Here is a 24,244-nt window from a genome sequence, read left to right on the forward strand (position 1 = left end):
GCGATAACAATTAGTTACGAACAAGCGTATTTTATCAGATGTTGTTATAACAGGCGAATACTTAATACAAATTAAGTGACATCATCAGTTGCATGACGTCAGAAAGATGGGTCAAAAAAGTACTACTACTTGGGTCTCGCTCGGTTGATGGCAAAATATAGCAAGCCGAGCCGAGATTGTCCGAAGAATTGTCGGCTTTCGTTATGATTCGATATTGCAACAACTGGCGAGGGATAGAAGTGATTGCGGTAACAGAAAGCAGCCTTTTGTCCAGCAGTGGGACCCAATAGCACCATAAACAAGTGACACCGAATCCTATAATATATCAATGTGAATTGTAGACTATGTTCCCTGGCGCTAACCACCGAAATTGACGGAAACTAACAAAAACTTTAATCTTTTCTTTATATGCCTAACATTGGGACACATACAGGCCGTATGTGTCCCACTGTTAGGCAAAGGCCTCTCCTTTTGTCTTCCAAAGGTCTCTATCCTGAGGCATTTGTCTTAAACTTAATTGCAATAGGTAAATAAAAAAATATTACGATTATGATGGGTTTTATACAGTTGCTGTGAGCCTGTTTTCTCCCTATACGCTCCCAAACTCCCGGTGAGTCGGTGAGTGGAAAGTGAATGTTGCAAAATGTCGGTAACAAGTGGTCATATGGGTCTCGTGTCGTTACGTCACGCGCCATTTCCGACCTGCACCCAAAGGTCATTGGGTTTAATCAGTTAATTTCATCTCACGATGATTTTGAGAATGTTAATGTTGTTGTTACGAAATATTTTTTAAATACATACGTACAGTTAAACGTGGCCTTCGGATTTCGCAACACTTCGCTGTGTCTACCCCGTAAGGATTAAAGACGTGATAGTGGATGTGTTAAATAAAATTTATGACTGACGATTTGGTTGAGCGTCTGTTACGATCCTAGTATTTATGCTAATCCATACCGCTTCATATCCTTACGATGCTTTCGGAGGAGGCGACTATGGGATTCATAGCTTTAACATCTTATGGGCAACAATAGTCCCACCCAAAGTCTGCACCCAAAAGTCCTCCATTACTTCAATCAAAAAATTATTTAAATAATGTCATAATAATCCCCCACTCCCTGCCCTCTTCCTCCTTCCGGCCCTTCACAATAAGACAACGAAAGAAAAAAATACAAAACTTAGGTAAAACCCACATTGACCGAGGGACACATATTTTTGGCAGCTTATAGGTAGACAACAACAGCGTTCCCAACGTCCATCACTTGTAATGGTAAAGTGAAAAAGTTTTCCTTAAATAAATAACTATATTAGGACAAATCACACAGATTGAGCTAGCCCCAAAGTAAGTTCGAGACTTGTGTTATGGCATACTAACTCAACGATACTATATTTTATAACAAATACATATAGAAAAACATCCAAGATCCGGGCCAATCAGAAAAAGATCATTTTCCATCATGACCCGACCGGGGATCGAAACCGGGACCTCTCGGTTCAGTGGCAAGAACTTTACCACTGCGCCACTGAGGTCGTCAAACAAAACAAATAAAAAGCATACAATCTGTATAATAATAATAATCCACAATCAATATTCCACCACTCGTTGTTTCCTGATGCCGTATAACAAGCCCTACACACATTTCCACACACAAAATGACAGCGAGAAAAAAAATTACACGTAAAAACTTAGGTGAAACCCACATTGACCGATATTTCCTTGAACTTTCCTTGAACGGATGTTGCCATCATTACATATGTATCGAAGTTAATTTAATTCCGTAGTTCAAGTTCGTTGGTGTTCGGACTTTCGATGGGAAGCTCAAACAAATTTATACACATCGAGAGTGAAACTGCACACGTAACAGAGGGTACTGACCTGGCAAATGTTGCCATTATGGTAACGACAAAGGTCAGTGTTAAAACCGACATTTTTTCTTGTCTAATCTACGAAGATAACTATCAAAAGTATTTATTTAAGTTTGTAAAAAAATATATTTGTAATAACCTAAAAACATTTCAGAATGATTAGTTTGTAATATTTAATGCTGTATTGTAATGTTTAAGGCTCAAAAATATGTGTGTATTGTAAACTAGCGGTCAGTCCCGGCTTCGCTCGGGTAAAAACATGATAAATTATACACCTAATCCTTCCTCAAGAATTACAATATCTATTAGTGAAAATCGTATGAAAATTCGTCTGGTAGTTTTTGAGTTCATCGCGTTCATACACAGACGAGAAAGGGAAACTTCTTTATATGTAAGAGTGAATTGTTAAGCCAAAAACTCTATCAGAATAATTGATAAACTGTAGAATCTTATTATACATATATACTTATTAGACATAACCATAAAACACTGTATGGATATTATAAAACAATTTATTTGTACCGCGGTGCTACGTTCCACGTACGATGTGGTGTGCGTTTTTTGCCGCGTTGGTAATCAATAGTTCACTTGAATGATTGGGAAAATTAGTTTTAATAACACAGCTGTTTTGTAGATACAATGGTGAAAAATAAAATGACAGGCTTTGCGTGTAGCCAACGCGTCATAGCCGAGCTAAAATAAAAATAAAATCATTTTCAATATTGTCGATTTACGATCTGCCTCCGGCCATTCGTCAACTGTTTTTGGGAATGCTGTTGCTGCTTCTCCTTTTTACTACTTACATGCCTCGTATAACATCCAAGGGAGAATATGAAGCAGTCCTATTTATCTATAAGAAAGAGTGTGACTCACAATCTATTGGAAGAAATTTCTCAGGCAGCTTTCATTAAATGTTATTAATGTTCAATTAATGTGGACATAAAGTTAAACGATTAATAGCGAAATTTATAACGGTTCTTATTCGACGTACCGAAAGCATACTCCAGCAATGCCGGCGGCTTAGCCCGCGGGAAAAATAGACTTTCACATTTGCCATATTTGTAAAATTGATAATTACTACGAATCAACCCGCCGTTATCAACATTGTATAACTGAACACGTTATGATTCACCGTCTCGGCCGCTTCCACATGAACCACTTTCTCCTTCACTCGCAGGTGACCACATTGTGTACAAATATATGACCAGAGGAGTATTATATTGCGTGTGGTTCCGCCCTAGAATAGGACCACTTCCTATCATGCCGTACAAGGCAGGCGACTAAGGGACAGAAAGCCTTAACAGCTGATAGGCAACGACAGCATTACCAAAGAAGGTTGACGTGAGGCGCGCGGCAGGTTGTGAAATCATAGCCAAAACTTCCAAATTTATCTTTTTACGCTAACCCTGTGCTTTGGGGTGTCACAGCTCCGAATGCAACCAGGAACACGCGACGATGAGAAAGAGATATGACCAGAGGAGTAGGAGGATTGTTTGCGAATATTATATTATTCGGAGTTGTCTGAACTTTTGATATAATATCATCATAAAAGAAGCGTTGGTTGTCAAGAAGATCAGTTGAATTAAAGATAAACATTTTTTATCCACTATTCATATATATGTATCTCTCTCTAATCTGAGCGATATCCCAGATGCATCCGCGTCGGAGCCCAGAGTCAGCTTACCTACTTTTTCTAGTCCACATCTCTCGGTTTTGGCATTCTTAGTTGTTCCAACTATTAGCACGTGTCGAACAATTAAAGATACATTGATCAGTCTTGACATCAAGCCAGCACTTCTTGGTTTAGCCCCTTTGTTAATTTATTATTTATATACGTACGTACAATATTACGTATATTTTTCTCAGATTGATTTAACCAAAACTGTTTTTAAAGTCATTTTGTTTACGCGCCCAATCTGTTTACTTCCCACTTTCTATACTGTGATAGATGACAAACGCTTCGGTCCACTGCACCTCACGTAGGCTATACAAAGACCACGTATTTCCAATATAAATAAAAGTAGTTATAAAAGTAGGCTTGTAAACAATACACAATTTGGAAAGAAAAACACGTAATATTCATAACTATTTCTTTCACCACAGTAAGACAACTACGAAAAGACTATTGATCGACATGTAACGTCTGTCTGTTTGTCACTAGTATCCACTGTAAGTACCAGCCAATTCAGCTCCAGTTTCGTAATGCCAGTTACACATTGTTATGTTGCTTGCTACAGGCGTGTGAACGCGGCCTTATTGTGTTTGGGCGACATTCATTCAAGCTTATTAGGGTTCTGTTGTAGAATAAACTAATAAATTAGCTATATGTTAACCATACTTAAACGGAGTGAATTTTATGATTTTCGGATATCCATTTGTTAGTGGATGAAAATATTATTAGGACTGTATATTTAATATGAAATGCGTGTATTCGTCCAGAAAAAGAGAGGAAGATAGAGACACCATTCATACTTCTATTCTTATATTATAAATGTGAATCTTTTTCTCACTTTCTCTCTATTATACTAGGCCGATTTTGATAAAATTTGGAATAAATATAGTCAAAGATCACAGATCAAACATAGGCTACCGCGGTCAGGCCAAAGGCGACAGTCATTGATAAGAAATCTTTCGACATTCATGAGTTTCTTAAAACCTTTTATTAATAAAAAGCTATGAACACCGCTTCTGTCACATCGTAAGTAAACACAAGATTCGAATATTAAAAAAAAACATAGACATACAAATATATGCAAATATTTCTAGCTGAATATGCATGCATCTCCTAAAACATAAAACATATTTTCCATACTTACTTTCAACCTGTGCAATTTAAAAATGCGCGGAACTCTTATAACCCCACATTCAAATTCACTCTTAACCATTTTTTTTTATTTTCATAAATAAACGAATGCGCAGACGTGTGGAAACCGAACCTTTTGTTTCGGTTATCACCAGTGACATATATACACATTCGATGCTACCATCAATTGTTATTAGTCACGTATATGTTCTTCTTCATAGTCGTTTAGCTGAGGTATACGACGTGGTCATTACGTGGAATGAAACACACACAACAACTATTTCTTGGCATTATTAATGGAGTGGTTTGCCATTGCGTTCTCCAATTCACACACAAGTTAATAAATAACCAGTGTGCAGGTTTCCTCGCGATGTTTTCCTTCACCGGAAGCAAGTGATGGTCGATGAAAACTACTATACATGAGTCAGATTGGTATATAAACTCATGTCGCACGAGTAGGATTCGAACCTGGGACCTTTCGATCCACAGGCGGGTGTCTTAACCAATTACACCACCACCGCTATGCATGCTGTGCTTCGCACGTATACTCGTATGTTAATATTAATTATGTTTTATTCAATATGTGAATCGCACACACCTTCGCGAGTTTATTTTTCAGGTGAATGATATTTTATATATAGAAATTTAAGGGTACAATAATCGTTTGGGCTTTCTTCTACTACATTTAGTTGGTCTATCAGTAAGTGACCCAGTTTGTGTGTGGTAAGGATGTGCAAACATAGCTGGAACGCAACGTTATGTAAATGTACACGTTTAGCCCCAAATCGGCTGGTTATAATGAATATTAGTCAATTCGCCTTTCGTGTTAATGTTTGTTTGGTATGGCTTCTTAGTTCGACCACTTCGTATTGTATGCAGCAAAGTATATATATATATATATACTCTGCTGTCAAGCATATATTCTAAGCCAGTTAAATTGATATAAGTAACCTCCAACATAACTAAACATAGAAGTACTTCGCGGAGTAGGTACCTACTAAGTCATAAATAAATAAATAAATCTATTAGGACAAATCACACCGATTGAGCTAGCCCCAAAGTAAGTTCGAGACTTGTGTTACGGGATACTAACTCAACGATACTATATTTTATAACAAATACATATATAGATAAACATCCAAGACCCGGGCCAATCAGAAAAAGATCATTTTCCATCATGACCCGACCGGGGATCGAACCCGGGACCTCTCGGTTCAGAGGCAAGCACTTTACCACTTCGCCACCGAGGTCGTCGAAGTCCTTGACATATTATATTCACTATGACAATTGACGTCAACAAACGGCCGGTTTTTTTTTTAATAAAGATCTTTCTAGTTTTTGTAGCATCCCAGCCTTTGATGAAACCAGGAACACGCGAAAACTTGTGAGCGAACGTAATAGAGCAAATTGTATAGTTGATTCAGATCAATTTGTATTTAACAAATTCAAATTAAAAACAATTAAGTTTTAATTGTAACTAAATTAACGTATGTACACTAAATTTAACAAGTGCGTTAATTTGTTTTAAAATAAAATATTCAAAATCAAAATCAAAACGAAAACGAAATTAGGCCTTCACATGCACATTTTCACGTCATATTCCAAATTAAACGATGTTTGCCAAAGCTACAAACTACTAGCATTTCTGTACGACCACTTCTGAGAAGAAATGCCGAGAGACAAACTCATTCAAACAGTGTTGGTCCCTATATTATCCTAACATAAAAAAACAAGGTGCAAAAACTCTTCGTAAGTAATAAAATGTGATCTATCAGAATAATAGCAGAGGTCAGCGAAGTCAAGACCGCTAGAATCACTTAGCACAGAGCAGCCACTTACACAGAGCGCCGCGGGCCCGCCACGTGCGCCGCATACCTCCCTCTATTGCAGCCTCGGGCTCTAACAAATTGACCATAACCATGTGCTCTCTACAAAACCATTTATTTTTCGATAATATTCGGTGTAACTCTCCGAAACTATATATATTTTTGTAATTTATTGTTTCTTGATTGTGCCAAAATAATGAAAACAAAGGCATGTTATTTAGAGCAAGAGCCACATTTGCTCAGTCGGGCTCCGTTACGACGACGCAGCACGTTATAACTCCGTTGTTTTCGATGTATTTTATATTTAGTTGTGTTAACTTCCTACATTTTCTGCCTTGTTCTCAGTCGACGGACAACAACGTGACGGAGCGCAACGGTGCAATGGGGCATGGCTTTAAGTCATTCGGGTACTATTTGAGGAATAATTAAAATGTTCCTCTTAGAGTTTAAAGTCCGAATTTGTTTCACTTCAAGTAAATTAATGACTGTATTGGAATTAAAATTAAAAAATACCATATAATAATTGAAAAACCTGACATTTAATACTAGTACTAGTAGTAGTGAGGTACTAACCTCAGATATACTCAATGTAATGTTCTTATATCTCACATTACACAAATATGCATTCATATATCTTTTACAAAACAAGTAACATTGCATAACAGAATAATTTAACATTCGAATTGAACGTCCTTAATCCACGTTCCTAATTACCATTTCCTGATCGAGACGCGAGGCATTCGATTACCAAAATAATCGATAATCGATACGCAGTCGGTCGGGCGTCAAATCGTTCTTGCATAACATCTGCGAGGTCGCTCCTTGGCGCGTAAACTTCATCATTATCAATGTCATTTGAGCAAAGTTATAGTTAAAGAGTTAAACTTAATTCATAAATGTAAAAATTCGTAAAATAAAAGGTAGGAGTCCACTAGGAGTCTATTTCATCAAAATCGGTACAGTATTTATGTACTTCAATTACATACATGCAAAAATGTAAATCATATCTCATTATTTTTAATACTAGCGGCTCGTCCCGGCTTCTCTCGGGTAAAACTAATATAGACGGACAGTGAGAGGCGATTTTGTTTAATACTATATAGTGATTATTAAGACAGTATATAGGCATAGAATATTATTGTGATATTTCATTTCATTTTGTTTCCAAACAATACACATTGTGTCAAAATGTGTTCATTATATATATTCTATAGACATGCCATAACAGAATTATTCATAAATACATTTAATCGTTATTAGACGAAAGCACGCATGTCAAAAATTTAAATTACACACAAAATATAACACAAAACTTAAACATTACCAGGTTTAAGAGTACAAGGAAATTTTATTTTTTTATTTTCTCAAATAGAACAACATTTTCTGCATAAAACAACAATGAATAACAAAATCATAAATAATATCACGTAACATAATTTATAACTTAAAATACTGTAATATGATATGACACCTCGCCAAATATTACATCAACATTGAATACAAACTAATGGAAATTTAAAGCGAAATTGTATTTCCACCATTTAAGTAATCATTTCATATAGGAATTTTTATAATATACGACAGAATTTAGAAATCACGTAACTGTCTACGCACTTTCGTTTTATTTTTAGTCTAATACTTTGTTGCAGCTGTGATTTGAATGATTTTGCAATTTATTATATTTAGTATCATGACATGACATGAATAGTCTACTAATAAATAAACAGAAAACTTACATAAAAAAATATTTAAAAACTCAATATTATGACATTGCTACACATAATGTATTATTGTCTTAAATACCTATATACTAACTAGAATAAATAATACTTAGTTGTAAATATAAAATCCATATTTGTTAATCGACTCCTGCGCTGAAGTGTGTTGCATCGCTTCATCTTCACCGGTGCTTTGGAAGTCGGCGGTGGACACCCATATTCTTAAATCTTTCCTCAACTTCAGTTTGACATATCACCCAATAGGCGGGTCTGAAATGTTGTTTGATCGGGCTAATGCATGGATTACACGCTCGACGCGACGCGCAACGCCCTGTGAATCTTCGTCTGGGCTCCCGACGCAATACGCCATCCACATGCCACAAAATTCGTTCATTAACACGTAAAGAAAAGAAGTAGATAATCTGTTTGTCTCTTTCCATATCTAAAGCGATCGCCAAAACACTTGTAACGTTCAGTCAATTGGCAAAAACTTAAGTCCAATCGTCATTATGGAATCAACTAACTGTATCGGCTATTTAACTTTTTGTAATTATCAAAAATGCTACCAAGGCAATTTGAAACTTATTATTACGGTGATAAAGAAGGTAAATGGTATTTTACAAATTCAAGTTCATAGTTCGATAGGTTCCTTGCATCAGTAGCTCGTGACGAGACGCTAACTATTGATAAATTTAATTGTTTTTTAGTAAACAAATAATGGTCAACTATTTTATTATTTTTATTTAAGTCAAGAATATCTTGATATCGTACAAAAATAATGAAAAATATTTATATATTTTTCAATATTTTTCATTATTACCATACATATCGCTCTTTAGTTAGTTAAAAGTTAAAAATATATATTGGTAAGACATGCGTAACATCCACAATGTACACACTTCAAAATATATTGCATCAAAGTTATATTTAAGTAGTATATTTACTTAAATGCACAAATCACACAGATTTGAGCTAGCCCCAAAGTAAGTTCAAGAACTGTGTTATAGTACACTAACTCAACTATATTATATTTTATTACATAGTACAGGTCAATCAAATGAAAGATCAGGTCGTTAGATTTATTTAAAAAAGTATCTTCAATCGACCAGTGTCTCAAATTTTCTACATCTTGTGCACAGAGAGAACAATTGCCATGTTTGTAACTCCAAATATTTGCGAATTGCTGTAACTTTCTTCATGTTTTTTACTTTTTCAAAGTCGGGATAACTTTTGTTGACTTTTGTTTGTACGGAACAAACCCCAAATGCTCACTGCCTCACAAGCTATAATAAAAGTAAGTTTCATTACATAATTGTACATAATTGCACAATCGCAGATTTTTCCTTGTGGGAAATTAATACTTGTAAATACAAGATCTGACATTTGATTATTGTTGACTAAAGGATACTGTACTCTGAGCTCCAACGATCTGTAGAACTGTCATAGAAAAGTTACGCGCGATTTGAGTCATACGTCGACCTAAAGTAAATTTATGCTTGATGTAATAAAAGATACTAAGTACATAGCTGCAGAAATGTCCGTATAAAAATATTTGTATCTGCATTCAATTTTATTATACCACACGTTTTCATTATCAACAAGTCAAGTTACTCTACATATTATGGAGTTATAATACCGAATGAGAAGATATTCAATATAAATTCATGTTATTTTGTGTAGTCTTATATTGTTTTAGTCATAGGTTAGCTCTTGGCTGACATTATAATAATTGTATATCTATAATATTTATATTTGGATTTCTAACTAGTACTCCGGCATGATGACCATTTGACCATGGAGGCCCCAAAATGAAATAAGACTAGACGATAAATGATGAATGATTGAGTGAGCAATTCAAAGAGCATTTTCACACGGGAAAGTAATTTTCACTTTAGCAAATCTAAAACTAGTTCTAAATCACACCCAATTAGGAAGTAATATAAAACTAGTATAATATCAGAACGGAACAAGCCGGTAATGGAATCATTTCACGTGTGCCGTGACGCAATAGCGTACGATACGGTATGATCGGTTTCGATGATAACCGACGTGATTGCGTCTTATATAAGTGCTGTAACAAGTTAATTCAATACTATCTGTGCTGGCCGTGGATTCACTCGCTTGGCAATTTTGGGATTCTGTTTAGAAAGGAGTTTTTAAGTCCACTTCGTCACAAGTCGGCAGTCGGCAGAATCGTCAAAGATTTACTTAAAACGAAGTATATAAATAAATAAAAAGGTTGTATTGATCCTTATAAAGAAATCCCAGAAAAGCCTTTGCGGTATCGATCAATATGTAAAGGTATATTTACACTCGATAAAATATTACACATAGATAGACGATATCGGATATCTGTCAATATGACCAAATGTCCTTTCGGAGAATTGTATGGGTCTCCAAACTGTAAGGGTAAATATTGGGTTTAACCAAGACATTTTAAATTCAAATCGACATTTTGTTTTCCCTAACAAACTAAAGTGAAAATTTAAGAAACTCCCTCCGAAGTTCCCGGCGCCATCTCTTTTGCTATAAAAGATCTGACGATTTCCAAACGGCTAAACGCACATTTTCTATAGATAGCTAAAAAAAATATCGATTATTAAAATATCTTTTAAACAAAACAAACTAGATCAAAATCGTTTGCCTTTTACGATGTCACGGACACACGTACAGATGGACTTACTTATAGCTCCCCTGTTTCTGTCATCGGGGGTTAAACACGCACAGAAACGTTATATATAGTCTCATATTTTTTACGCTTTTCAAAGTCTATTTGTAACACAACATTATTTTATTAAGTCTACTGTCGTAGATCTTCCTCTTGCCTTTAAGAAGATCTATCAAAGAGTTGTGCTAACCACGTCAAATTTGTTTTCAAATTGTATAGCCTTTTTTATTGTGTAACATTCAATGAACTGCATGTAATAAATAATAATAATAAATAATAATGTAAGTGATTAAATTCCACTTAAGTTTGAGGCTCTGGTGAAGGGCCAGTCGTGAAATGTCCAGAAAACCTTCACATTTGCAGTACTCACTGGGCATGATACGGTGACAAATTTAGGGCCCTTAATTGTAAGCAGATTTAGGTTAAACCAATAACGGGTATCCAGTTAACTTACTCCATGTATTCTGCGAGTTTCTTGCCAAACAACCCGGAGCAAACCCGTCGGCTAGTTGGGTTTGCTCCCGGCTTTTTGGGAAGAACCTGCAAAGATACTGGGCGTAAACCCATACACGCTGACTTTTTATACAATGGCATTAATTGTCTGCATGCTCTGTCCATGATACTGAACAAATTTTCGTATGGTAGCAACCCCGAAATCGCGAAAAAAAATCTGTTATCGCTGTATTCCGTAAAAAATCTGCTGTAGTCGCGAGAGTCATATCAGATGCCTTTAGGTGACTTGAATAAAATTTAACAACAGTGATAGTAGGTAATTACACACTCGAAAAGAAAACCAAGAATAAGGTCTAAATGAAATAAATAATGAAATAAAATAATAATGACCGAGAGGTCCCGGGTTCGATCCCCGGTCGGGTCATGATGGAAAACGATATTTTTATTAATTACACGATATTTTTCTGATTGGCTCGGGTCTTGGATGTTTATCTATATATGTATTTGTTATAAAATATAGTATCATTGAGTTAGTATCCCATAACACAAGTCTCGAACTCGAACGAAACTCTTACTTTAGGGCTAGCTCAATCTGTGTGATTTGTCCTAATATTAATTATTTATTTATTTAATCAAATTTGAATCAAATAATAAAATGTTATAATTAGCAACAAGCCTGTCTTTCTTTGCTTTTCAATTACATAAACTTACCTAATTGTAATAACTAGTTATTACAACCCATTACAGCATTCACAAAAAGTTGTAAAGACAAACAAAACAATATCAATTACGTACTCTGCGACTTTTTTTTAACGACTGTCAACAAAGCGCCCATTGTCAACAGTCGCATCGTGACATAACTATGGCTAAAACAATCATAGGAAAATGACCCTTTTTTCTTATCCAATTAGAACTAAATCCCCGGAAAGTTTTCGTAGAAAGTGAAGATCGAATTTGTTTGTATTTCTGGTATTACCATAATAGAATTTCGCTTTCTATTTAGGTGCGCGTGGGCCTCAATAGTGTCTAGTTTATTTTTTAATTTGCAAGTTGTATGTCAATGAACTCAAGTGGCTACTTGAAAAGGAATGTTATTCAATCAAATCAAATCTTATATATAATTTGATAATGTTTATTCCGACTTACATAACCTCAAATATGAAAACAAGTACAACATTTATGTTTCATACAATTTTAACTTTTTTTTTGTTTAAATACTGACTGACATCAGTGTTTTTCCTGCGAAAAATTTGTGATTGAAAATTAAATAGATAATTTTATTTGTAACATTTCTAAGAATTGTTTTGACAAAACATGTTCCTAAAAATAAGTATTTCAATGAAACTTTGTTATTTATTATTTATTTTCGTTCATTATCCACAAATTTGGTGACCAAAAAATATAAGTTGATAGTTAATCAGTAAATAAACGCCTTCTGTATTATTAAATTATAATTGTTATAATGATAATGAGACCTAAATAAATATTCTAAAATTCCGTATCTCAGAATTGGCGATCAAATATTTACATAAGTCAACCTTCTGTGTCTTACCAGATGACCTAGGTGACCGACAAAAAGCGGCAAGGTAGCTCCGCGCGGCGCGATGCACCAACTTCAAATTGTGTATTTTTTGTGGCCTAAGTTTTATAAATTGGAAAGTAAAGTTTGCTTATTTATTACTTCATCACGCAGCTTCTTGAAATTCTGCACACGTGTAATTTGAAGTACGGAGATGACATAGGCTATCTTTTTATCCCGAAAATATAATTGGTCTCGTTTGACATACATGCGACCGGAGCTAGAATATAATGTGCCACAGCGTCGCATCGCGTTATACAGCATTCTATCGCTCACCTAGGGGTAAAGTGGTTAGCATTGTGAGCACAAGGCTGCAGGACTTGTTGATTTATAGTCAAAACTGATCTGACTATTTACTTGCAAATTAGCGTGATATTTGTATCAATATTTTGATTAGAGAATGAATAATATTGTATATATGGTTGTATATATATATTGTATATATATATTTTAATGAAGCGGTGGTGGTGTAATGGTTAAGACCCCCGCCTGTGCATCGAAAGGTCCCACGTTCGAATCCTCGATGAAATCCTCCTCCTCCTATACTCGATGAAAACTACTATACATGAGTCAGATTGGTATTCAAAGTCATGTGGCACGAGTAGGATTCGAACCTGGGACCTTTCGATCCACAGGCGGGCGTCTTAACAATTACACCACCACCGGTTCTATGTAAGATTACATTATACAAATTAACAATGCTTTGTTCGATATAATTGTATAGAAATACTCATTCATTATGACTTTCATTCACGAATGAAATTAAAACGAACGAATGACGTCACCGCGTCACTAAATTATGACGTTACAACAATGCGATATACGTCGTGTAGATACAGCGCAGTATCACGTTACGGGGTGAACAGAGCCGAGAGTTGATAACCCATATTCTACAGCTGTATGTGTTTGTATGAGATTATATATAGTAATAAATAATAATAATAATCATTTATTTCAGACAACATGATCCATAAGGGTTAGTAACAATTGGCCTCAGAATAAAAGTAACACTTTTAGGGACATACATAAACAATATAGGATCCACCGCTACCAGCCAGATGTCTACGTGACTGCGTGCAGTCGTATCCACCGAGCTAGCATCGGCGAGTCCCACCGGTCTGACAAAGCGCGCACGATAGTGTTGGGGCTGTCGCGCAAGCGCATGAGGTGTGAAGCGCAACGCTTGCGCACAATGGCGGCAAAACCATAGACGTGAGCCTCCGCGATCATAGCATATTGACATAGGTTGCTAATATATATAGTCGAATATGAGACTAATCTTCAATTTATAGTATTTTCCCTTGATTGACTTTTACAATCAAATTGAGGAGAATTGTATATTTTTAATTTACTACCAGACCAACATAAAATGCGATCTATCAAACATTAATATAACTTTTTGACAACTTAATTACACTTAAACGAACGTCAATAACAACCTCACCCTAAATAGCGAGATTAAATTAACTATTACAATAACAGTTATTATCTAACTAACAAGTTACGCCCAGATCAATATCACTGTCTTTAAACAACTTACTAATATCACACTGAGCAGTCTTAGTGTCCTACGAATAAGGTTCAATATAAGAATTTTCCACTGCGATGTAAATTGCACATACTCCCGTTTGATAAGACTTTCCAATTGGTCCTAATAAGTACTTTCTAAGATAAAAAAATCAGTTATGTTGTATTGGCTATAAACACTGAGCAAATTTGCACTTGCGCTTTGTTTACACGAATTAAAAAATTAACAACTTATTCAAAGTATTTAGTTATATAATATTTTTACATGGACACATATTTTCGTGTCCGTCAATATTTGGGTTTTCTTTAGGTTGATAACTCATGATATTTTCTTAAATAATCATTTTATAAATCGATATCGAGCCGTCCTTGTTTCGCTCCATACTAAATGAACACAATGGAAAACCATAATAAATTATACGCCTAAACCTTCCTCAGGAATCACACTATCTATTTAAAAAACCCGCATCAAAATCCGTCGCGTAGTTTTAAAGCATACAAAGGGTCAGATAGACAGCGGGGAGCGACTTTGTTTTATGGTCGTGATTGGCATTAATTACTTTGTAATGATTTTTAAAGCTTTCAATAGATATACATGGTAAGGATTACGTACCTAACTTTAAGCAGCTAAATAAACGGGGTTAGCAAATTACAATTAAATATACAATAACCCTTTCGCACATAACAAAAAAATGTACCTACAGTTACAATCTTGAAATATAATAAACTATCTGCGTCCCGGGGCTTCGCTCCCGTGGGAAATTCGGGAGAAAAAGTACCCTATGTGTTATTCCAGGTTATATTCTACCCGTGTACCAAATTTCATAACAATCGGTTTAGTAGATTTTGCGTAAAAGAGTAACAAACATATACTCATACATACATACATCCTCACAAACTTTCGCATTTATAATATAAGGAGGAAATAGGATAAGTTTTATATATTGAGAAATCAGTCTACTGTTAAACATCGTAATTAAATTTAAATTCAAGAAAATTACTGAGTTCGTGTAAACGTAGCTTCAAACTAGATCTGTTTATTGTGAAAATTAATTGAAAGTGATATGGTATCGCGTTTATTAGCAAACAGAACGTTACCGATCTAACTGCAGAAACGCTCGATGTGAAAGTCCGTAAATCACAATCTTACGACATATGTTTCTCTTTCATTACTAGATACTCTAACTAATAACAGAATAGGAACGAAAATACATATGATACGCAATATCTTAAAGATAGATAGATAGATAGATAGATAGATAGATCATTTATTCCTTAGAACATGGTGATACAAAGATGTTAAAGGCATAAGGTACAGCATATTCTGCCTATTTGGCGTAGAAATATTAAATAAACATGAAATAGGAAATTACGTACATTTTAAAGTTAAACATAAAAAAAAAAAACATTAAATAAATCAAATAGGAATTACATTACAATGCGTCATCTGTTACACAATAATTTGTTACATTTTTTATTGTCATGCATTTGGTCAAGATTAGTAACATCATAACATTTATTACCAACAATTTCTATTTAAACATTTCCTTCGAATCATAGTAGCATTTATCTAAAAGCCAGCCAAATAATCTAAATTTAAAATTTTGGAAACTAGTGATTTCTCTAATTTCTTTTGGTAGGGTATTATACATTTTAATTGCCATACAATAAACATTGTCACTATAGATTTTTAGTCTATGGGTTGGGGTATACAGTTTAGTTGGGTTTCTGCTATGATCTTTATTACATACCTTGTCATGTAAAGGGAAGAAATGTGAATGTTGTCTTACAAATAGGCACATTTCAAATATATAAAGACAAGGCAGGGGTAAAATTTTTGCCTTTTGAAATAGAGGTTTGCAATGTTCTAGGTAGTCCACTCCGTGTATAATTCTCATGCACTTTTTCTGAAGAATAAATACTTTATTTACTTCAACTGAGTTACCCCAAATAATTAAACCGTATCGTAGTATTGATGCTACATATCCGTGGTAAGCCAGAAGGGCAGTTTCTTCTGAGGAAGTTGTTTTTAATCTGCGAAGAACATAGATAAAACTTTCCAGTTTCCCACAAATATTATCGATATGTTTTTTCCAATTAAGATTTTTGTCTATAGTTACACCTAAAAATAAGTTGTGGTCTACTTGCTGTATCATGTCGTTGTTGTAAAAGTTTAAAGTTCCATTTCACAAGTACAGTCAGTTGTACATTCTACAGCCTCTATTGCCGCGCTGGTTATAATTTTGGCATAGCATTACCGGTTTTTAAAATTTTACTGTGAAGATAAATGCTTTAAGCTTTAAGTCCGCCTATTGCCTTTTGCAATTTGTATTGTTGTTCAATAAAGCTTAAATAAATAAAAAAGAAACGTTTTAATAATGTGCATACGGATCCCTAATTCACGCGAGTCAGCCTAATCAGACCGGCTATGTAATCAGCAATATGTAATTCCAACGCTAGATCGAAACAGATGCGCTTGCGCAGCTTGCGTCGCGTAATATTTATAGCTTCCTACCATCGCACGCGCCGCGGTCGGCGATAGTAATCGCAAGATAAAGATATTGTGTTACACTTGACGAAGTTTATCTATTACAGGTAGGCTGAAATAGAACCGGAAACGGTTACGGTTACGGTCCTTACGGGGTAGACAGAGTCGACAGAGAGAACTTAAAGGTCACGTGGCGATTTATTGGTTGAATTGAGTTAATAATGACAGGTTGTTATCCCATCGCCTATGAGAAGAATTTGAAATTTATAGACTTTAACAATCTACGCGAGATAAAGAGAAGCAGCTAGCACATCGATTTATAACTTTTGACAAAATCATAACTGAGTACATACGACTACCCATTAGATAAAGCGGTATTTGTAAAAGTCATATCAGATACCTTCGGGCGACTTGAAGAAAATTTACACTTATGCCGGATGGATATAAATTACAATATGCTTTAAAAATTGACATAGATTCTTCACCATATAAAGTATATATAAACATTGCAACACGCAGCCACAATTCCAATCGAAATGATCAAATATATCTTAAATAACATTTCCAATGTTCATATAATAAGTTACATTTGATAACATCCAATTAGCATTACCGAACTTTGTGTTATGGTGTCGATAAATGTGTTAACCGATCTTTTACATTTATATTTACTTAGTTTAAGTTAACTTATTTCTAGCTATTGAAGCAGAAATGGCGTAGAAGCTAACAGCTATGATATGGTGGCTGCCGTCCGGTTTGTGCAACGCTGGAAATGGAGCGCGACGCAGCATCTGAGTTGCGGCTCGCTGCCTGCGCCGGACAGGGCTGCCAACTCACTTGTGTCAACATTGAGATTTTTTGTAGCCTGTTTAAGTTCCCACTACTAGGCGAGACAAATCAAAGAAACCTTTGGGTTCCTATTGCTAATACTGGTTTCAGATTTTATTCAAGTCACTTAAAGACTTGCCGAGGTAGCACTGGGTAGAGCACAGCGTGTAGACGTTCAATCGATATTTTGACGTCAACAATTTGAAGGAAAATGAATGGAGACAATTGTAGAATATCCACGTAGCATCTAATTCACAATACTGTTAAAATGAAAACGCTAATTCTCACCGGTCTAGACATTTTTCTTTTTGAAGGTCCTCTCCATTCAGTTCCAGTCGTCAGAAAGAGACAGAGTTACAGACTTCTTACAGTCTTCTCTATTCATTGCTAGAGCGAAACAACTCTTCAAATATCATGATTCCTGTCCACTCCATGTTTAAGTTTACCAGCGTGACTTTAGCCTTTAATTTAGACTTCCAGACCAGTAATATATTTTGCAGTTTATATCTGTATTAAGGATACAGACACCTTAATACAGATATAAACTGCAAAATATATTACAAAACAAATTCTTCAAATAGCAAAATTTTCTTTTCTTTTAGACGATTCTGTCCAACGACGAAACTGGCGAATCCAGATTTTGTCGTAAACCGACGGGCCTTATCCTCTGGTGATTGAACGTCCGACTTAGTCCACTCGGCATTAATAACATTATTTAGTATTGCAGTTGGCAACCCTAACCAACATATGTAGTTCTGAGAATGTATCGTCTCGCTCCGGTGGTTATCAGCGCGGGAGAAAAGGGGACGGCGCTCGATCTCATAATGATCGTAAATATCACACGCGCGAAATGTAACATTTTCGTTGTCGCACAATTTCAACTATTTACTCTTGATAAGACAAAGTTACTACTTTGTCTTGTGCAAAAGTAAATAGCTGAAATAATAATGCAACCGTGCGAAGCCGGGTCGGGTCGCTAGTAAGAGATAAAACTATGTATGTCGGTTAACTGCTGATACACATCATCGCCTACACAACATACACTTATATGATTGTATATGAAGAGATAAAAGTACAATAATATGATCGATTGTAATTTACATTTAAAACCTATTAAGTGATAAAGCTTAAACACTTTTAAATTACACTTGTAAGTATGTTTTACGCTAATTTAGCTCATTACTCATTTGTAATTACAACTAATTACAAGTAATCAAAAAAACATTCGAATCTTCATTCAACGGAACATTTTTCATCAATCACTGGTCTAATTAGGTGGCACTTAAATTTCAAAATAAACATCTCGTCAAGTTTCGAAATATGACATCAAGAACAATTTGAGGTCTATTAGAAACAAATGGATAAAAAACAATTCATCATTACCTTTATGGCCTCCATATTCAAATGTAAAGGTATAAACATAGTGGGTAAAATATATATTAGAGCGCGTGCATATGTGCAGTGAGACTTTCAAAAATAAAAGTTGTAGGGAAAGTTGTCGCTACAACTTTTGAACGGCTGAACTTATTTTCATGAAACATGGCTAAGAACACTCGGGATAAAATTATCTATAAAACCAAAAAAAAAAACTAAACTAAAATCGGTTCATCCGTTTGGGAGCTACGATACCACAGACAGATACACAGATACACAGACAGACACGTTAAACTTATAACACCCCTCTTTTTGCGTCAGGGGTTTAAAAAGCGGGTTCCACTACAGGAGTGCCGGCAGAAGTGAAAACTTGAATATTAACGTTGTGCATTTTCACATCTTACGAATTTTCGATCAGGTCACGTGTCCTGACGCGAGTTTAACATGTTTTGCCCATCACAAAAAGTGCACAACGTCGCTAAAGAAGTTTTCACTTCAAAAAGTATATAAATGAAACTGTATAGTAGTATTTCGGTTTACACATCACACTGCTAGTTACCAGCAGACAGCCGCAGCCTACGCTACGAGTGTAATAGAATGCTAATGCGTGCTCTATGAACAAGCCATTCTAACCACAAGATGAGAGTGTTACTATCAAAACAATAGTATACCATTTTCCACATCCTCTCAATTATTGTGAGTAAATCTGATAATGAGGTTTCGCAAGTGTAACGTTGATCTTTATTTGGAGCGTTTTGTTAATTTTAAACCTGATTTAGACTGAGATATCAAGTTCTCATAAGTATGTGAAAAACTGAAGCTATGTATTAATTTGTCCATCGTGTAGTTTTGACATTTAAAACATGTAATTTGGTTTGGTCATCAGAAAAATACTATATTTAAATTTAATTCAGTAGTGTTTGCCATTAAATTTTTGTAACAATGTCTGCCCATTGCAATTTATTTATTTTTATTATATTTTATTTATGTTTTATTAATACTAACTTACATCTATCGTTACAGGGATATATAATACAATTGGAGCTAACAATTGATAATTTGAAACGTCGAATGCAAATAACAAATGCAACGCTGCAATTTCAATTTGCAATGATTTTGTGTAGGTTGACGTGCTGTTGATTGTACGAATGGCAAACACTACTAAATTAAATTCAATGGATAATTCTGATTCCTAAATTACAATACATGTTTTAAAAGTCCAAATTACACGGTGAGACTCTCTTACTATTGTTGGCATGATACATTCTGACAGTTCACTTTTAAAGTTTCTTCCATGGTTTCTTCATCGTCATCACAGCCACAAAAATTCTACTGTATGCACTGTTAAAATTCAAATTCAAATCATTTATTCTGAAATTAGACCTTCACAGGCACTTTTTCTCGTCTATTTTTATATTTATAGTTATTTCTCACAAGCTACAAACTACTGGCATTTCGGAACGACCACTGCTGAGAGAGAAGAAATGCCGAAAGAAACTCATTTGAACAGTGTTGGTCCCTATCATGCCAGATCGGCTTACCATTGTGCTGGATAACACTGGATACACACCACAAGTTTCTTCGTGACAGAGCACTAATTTTGAAGACTAGCGAGACGGGTTCAAGCTAAATCGGAACTGGCAACGATCTTCATTTATCTAAGGTAGAACTAGCAATTACTTATTGTGTTCTACACTGATTTAAGATATCTCCTCAAACAGTGTAAATAAACCAAGACAAGCAAAGAACTGTAACGTTCTACAATCAGAGAGCGATCTTTGGAATTTGCTAAAGATCAGATAAAAACAGATCAAGACGCAGCACTGAGTTAGTGACAATGACGTCTGCGCCAGCGCAGAAATGGAAACTTTCGTGGGAATCGCTCTCCCGTTAGAGAAAAATTGATGCATCTATATAGCAAATATTTTTCCAAATTGATTTACGTAAGTACATATTTGGAATCGTTTTTAAGCTGATTTCAAATATGTACAAAAGTTGAGTTGTTTTCCGTACCTAGTATTATGTACAATCTAGCGCCTATTTACACGACATGCGTATACTTAAGCGTTATTTTGATTGTAATCTGTTTGTGTATCATGTAAATCTGTGTATTTGTCCCTGTATACTTATTTATTTATTATTTTATTAAATTAATAAATTTTGAAATCGTTATAAGTCTTTCTTCTTGTGAAAGAACAGTGGTATGTTAATTGATTAATCTACAACAACACATAATTCGGAATCACGTTTTCTTGCTGATTCAAATTGTGTTCAAAACTCAAGTACTCAAATTCAAATCATTTATTCAGAAATTAGACCTTCACGGGCACATTTTCACGTCAATTTTTATATTCAATAATTATAATGTCACTTATATAAGTAAATGTAAGATACGACATTATTCTTGTTTTATCTTCATTTATATTTTATGATAGCCTCTGCTAATCATACGGACATCAAACGCGTTTTATACTGCTATGGAATGCGAATATAGTTCGCAAGGCACATCATAACAGGCGACATCAATGATAGATTTAGTCAGTGATTGCAGTTGTGTGTTGAAAATACACCATTTGGTTATATTAATATTTTCTCATTCATAATTCATAATTATGTACAATATAAGTATATATTTATGTAATGTGTGTATGTAAGTTTATAGTATTAACATTTATGTACGTTTATGATATTTATTTTATTTATTTATATTTATTATATTAAGTCTATTTTTACAATTGTCAGTTTAATCCGACCCGCATTTCTGTATTTCCTGGTCTAGCAATTTCCCAAAAGGTTGCCTGGAAGAAATTGCTTACAGCGATAAAGCCGCCTTTTGCACAATGTATCTATACCATAATGTCATGCCATGTGTGATTATACATTTTGTACTTATGCATACTATGTAATTAATTTGTGCAATAAAGATTTTTGCATTGTATTGTAATATTTTGATGATAAAGAAATATTAAACAATCTAAACAACTTAATATGACTTTTGGGTTACATAAATGCCTAAGAAAAGGTTAATTAATAGTGACAGGAATGCGTTATAGATCTCAGATCACCGGGCAGACATAAGAAATACTAGCTGCGCACCGGAGCTTCGTTCAGTGAGAAATTCGGGATAAAAAGTACCCTGTGTCATTCCAGGATATATTCTATCCGTGTACATTTCATCAAAATCCGTCTAGTAGATTTAGCGTGAAATAGTAACAGACATACACACACACATCCTCACAAACTTTCGCATTTATAATATTAGTAGGAAAATGGTTTATTTGAACCACTGGCCCGGTCTCAACGCACGGCCTTACAAGGATGCGTCAATGAGTCTTTGGTATCTCCGCGGCTACTATGTCATCGGAAGATGATTTCCCGCCATTATCCCAGTATTAGCGCCAGATAACGAGCGTCTCCAGACAGGAATGCCCGGAGTCCTGAGTCTGCATTCTCACGTCTTATCCCTTACATCTAGACAGAGCCTAGTTGGCTAATAGTGTATGAGTGAAAAGGCTAAGTTAATGACGTAAATGTATTGGTGAAATCATTTAGATGAAAAGTTACTTGTTTTAAAATTCCGGTGGTCAGTTCAAAGTTTATTAGTTTGTAGAGTAAATTCTGAGGTGATATGTTGCATCACGCCGTGTCACACTGCCTTGCCTATTTATCGTTCACCTAGGACGCTACGCCAGGTAATGAACCAAGCCGAGTCTGTGTGTTTGTTCAGAAATTAGACCTTCAAAGGCACTTTTTCACGTCCAGTTTAAATTATATAAATTTCTCAAAAGCTACTACTAGCATTTCGGAATGACAATTTTATTTCACTGTTCATAAAAGATATCAGATTATATCTGTAGATAGCAGTATTCTGTCAATATTATGTGTAAGATATAACCTCCGAAATTAATAAGAAAGTTATTTTATTTATTTAATTATTCAAACTTTATTTACCAAAATTGGTACGATAGGCGGACTTAACGCTAAAAGCATTCTCTACCAGTCAACCTTCGGGAAAAACAGAAAGACTAAAGCGATGTGTTAGAGAAGTTATATGATAAAATCTCAATCAATTTAGAAAACTATAATTAGAATAAGATTTAATTGATAGAAACTCGTATGATAAATAGCAATAAAGGTCGACCCACACCGCGTTTATTGTAGGAGTACGCATATTGGAGTATAATGTCTAAAGCGCAAAAGGACATATAATCACTAATTGACAATAGCTCAAAGTCTTCAGCTAATTCGAAAATATCTGCGATGGCTAAGTTTGTGGAGTAGATTGATTGGTTTAAAGAGTAGATTGATTGGTTTAAAGAAAATAGTTTTTAACCCGTCGATCTCGGGGAAAAACGAGACAGAATTAACCGGAGCATTTGCACCGGTTCGTAAGGTAGTGGTTTGGTAGTCAAATTGTGGGTTTGGCTAGCACCAAAATTATATTTTATTGTTTATTTTTTTATGCACTTTCCAAACGCTCGCCGCTGGCGATGGAAGCCACCGGTAAAATGGCCAGTGACACATTTTTTATACAGTTTCAATATAATGAGTACGTATCGATAAAATAAAAGCTTATGCTTTTAATGATTATAATTTTAATTTTCCCTAATCAATGTCTAGAGTATACTGTAAATATTTTGTACTGAGCTAATAATATTATAATGATTTTTTCATGTCAAAATGAAGTGAAAAATCGTAACGTTTGTCCATAATGCGCTTTGGACGTTTTGCTGCTACACGAGGAGCAGGTAGCGTGTGAACCAATATGTGTAGGCGCTACGTAGGTGGAGTTTTACGCCAGCCCCAAAATCAATTTAAACTTAGACGTCCTTAACTATAGCCGTCTCTGTCTCAATAAATATGTTTAGAAAGAGACAGACGACTGTGTAATGCTTTCATCAGCCGGAGATATTGTAGACGGTGTTGCCTGTTTAATGCGAACTAAATGTTCCATTTCCTTTTTGAATGAAATTTATGATTCTAATATTTGATTTTATATATTTTTGCGATGAAATAAATGTGATTGTGTAACTCTTTTTGGTCTGTGTGATTAAGAAATTTAATTTGTTTACGATGACTATATTTGTTAGTACCTAACTTTAGAGTTGCCCCAAAAG

At 34.9% G+C, this 24,244-nt stretch overlaps 1 protein-coding gene across 5 annotated transcripts in view; it reads right to left on the minus strand.

Annotated features, from left to right (window-relative positions):
* LOC128675607 (uncharacterized) overlaps nucleotides 1–24,244 on the minus strand; it is a 135,305-nt gene that overhangs the window by 94,584 nt on the left and 16,477 nt on the right. The gene's annotated exons all lie outside the window — the stretch shown is intronic.

This window comes from Plodia interpunctella, chromosome 2, assembly GCF_027563975.2.
Source record: "Plodia interpunctella isolate USDA-ARS_2022_Savannah chromosome 2, ilPloInte3.2, whole genome shotgun sequence".
NCBI classification, from domain to species: Eukaryota; Metazoa; Arthropoda; class Insecta; order Lepidoptera; family Pyralidae; genus Plodia; species Plodia interpunctella.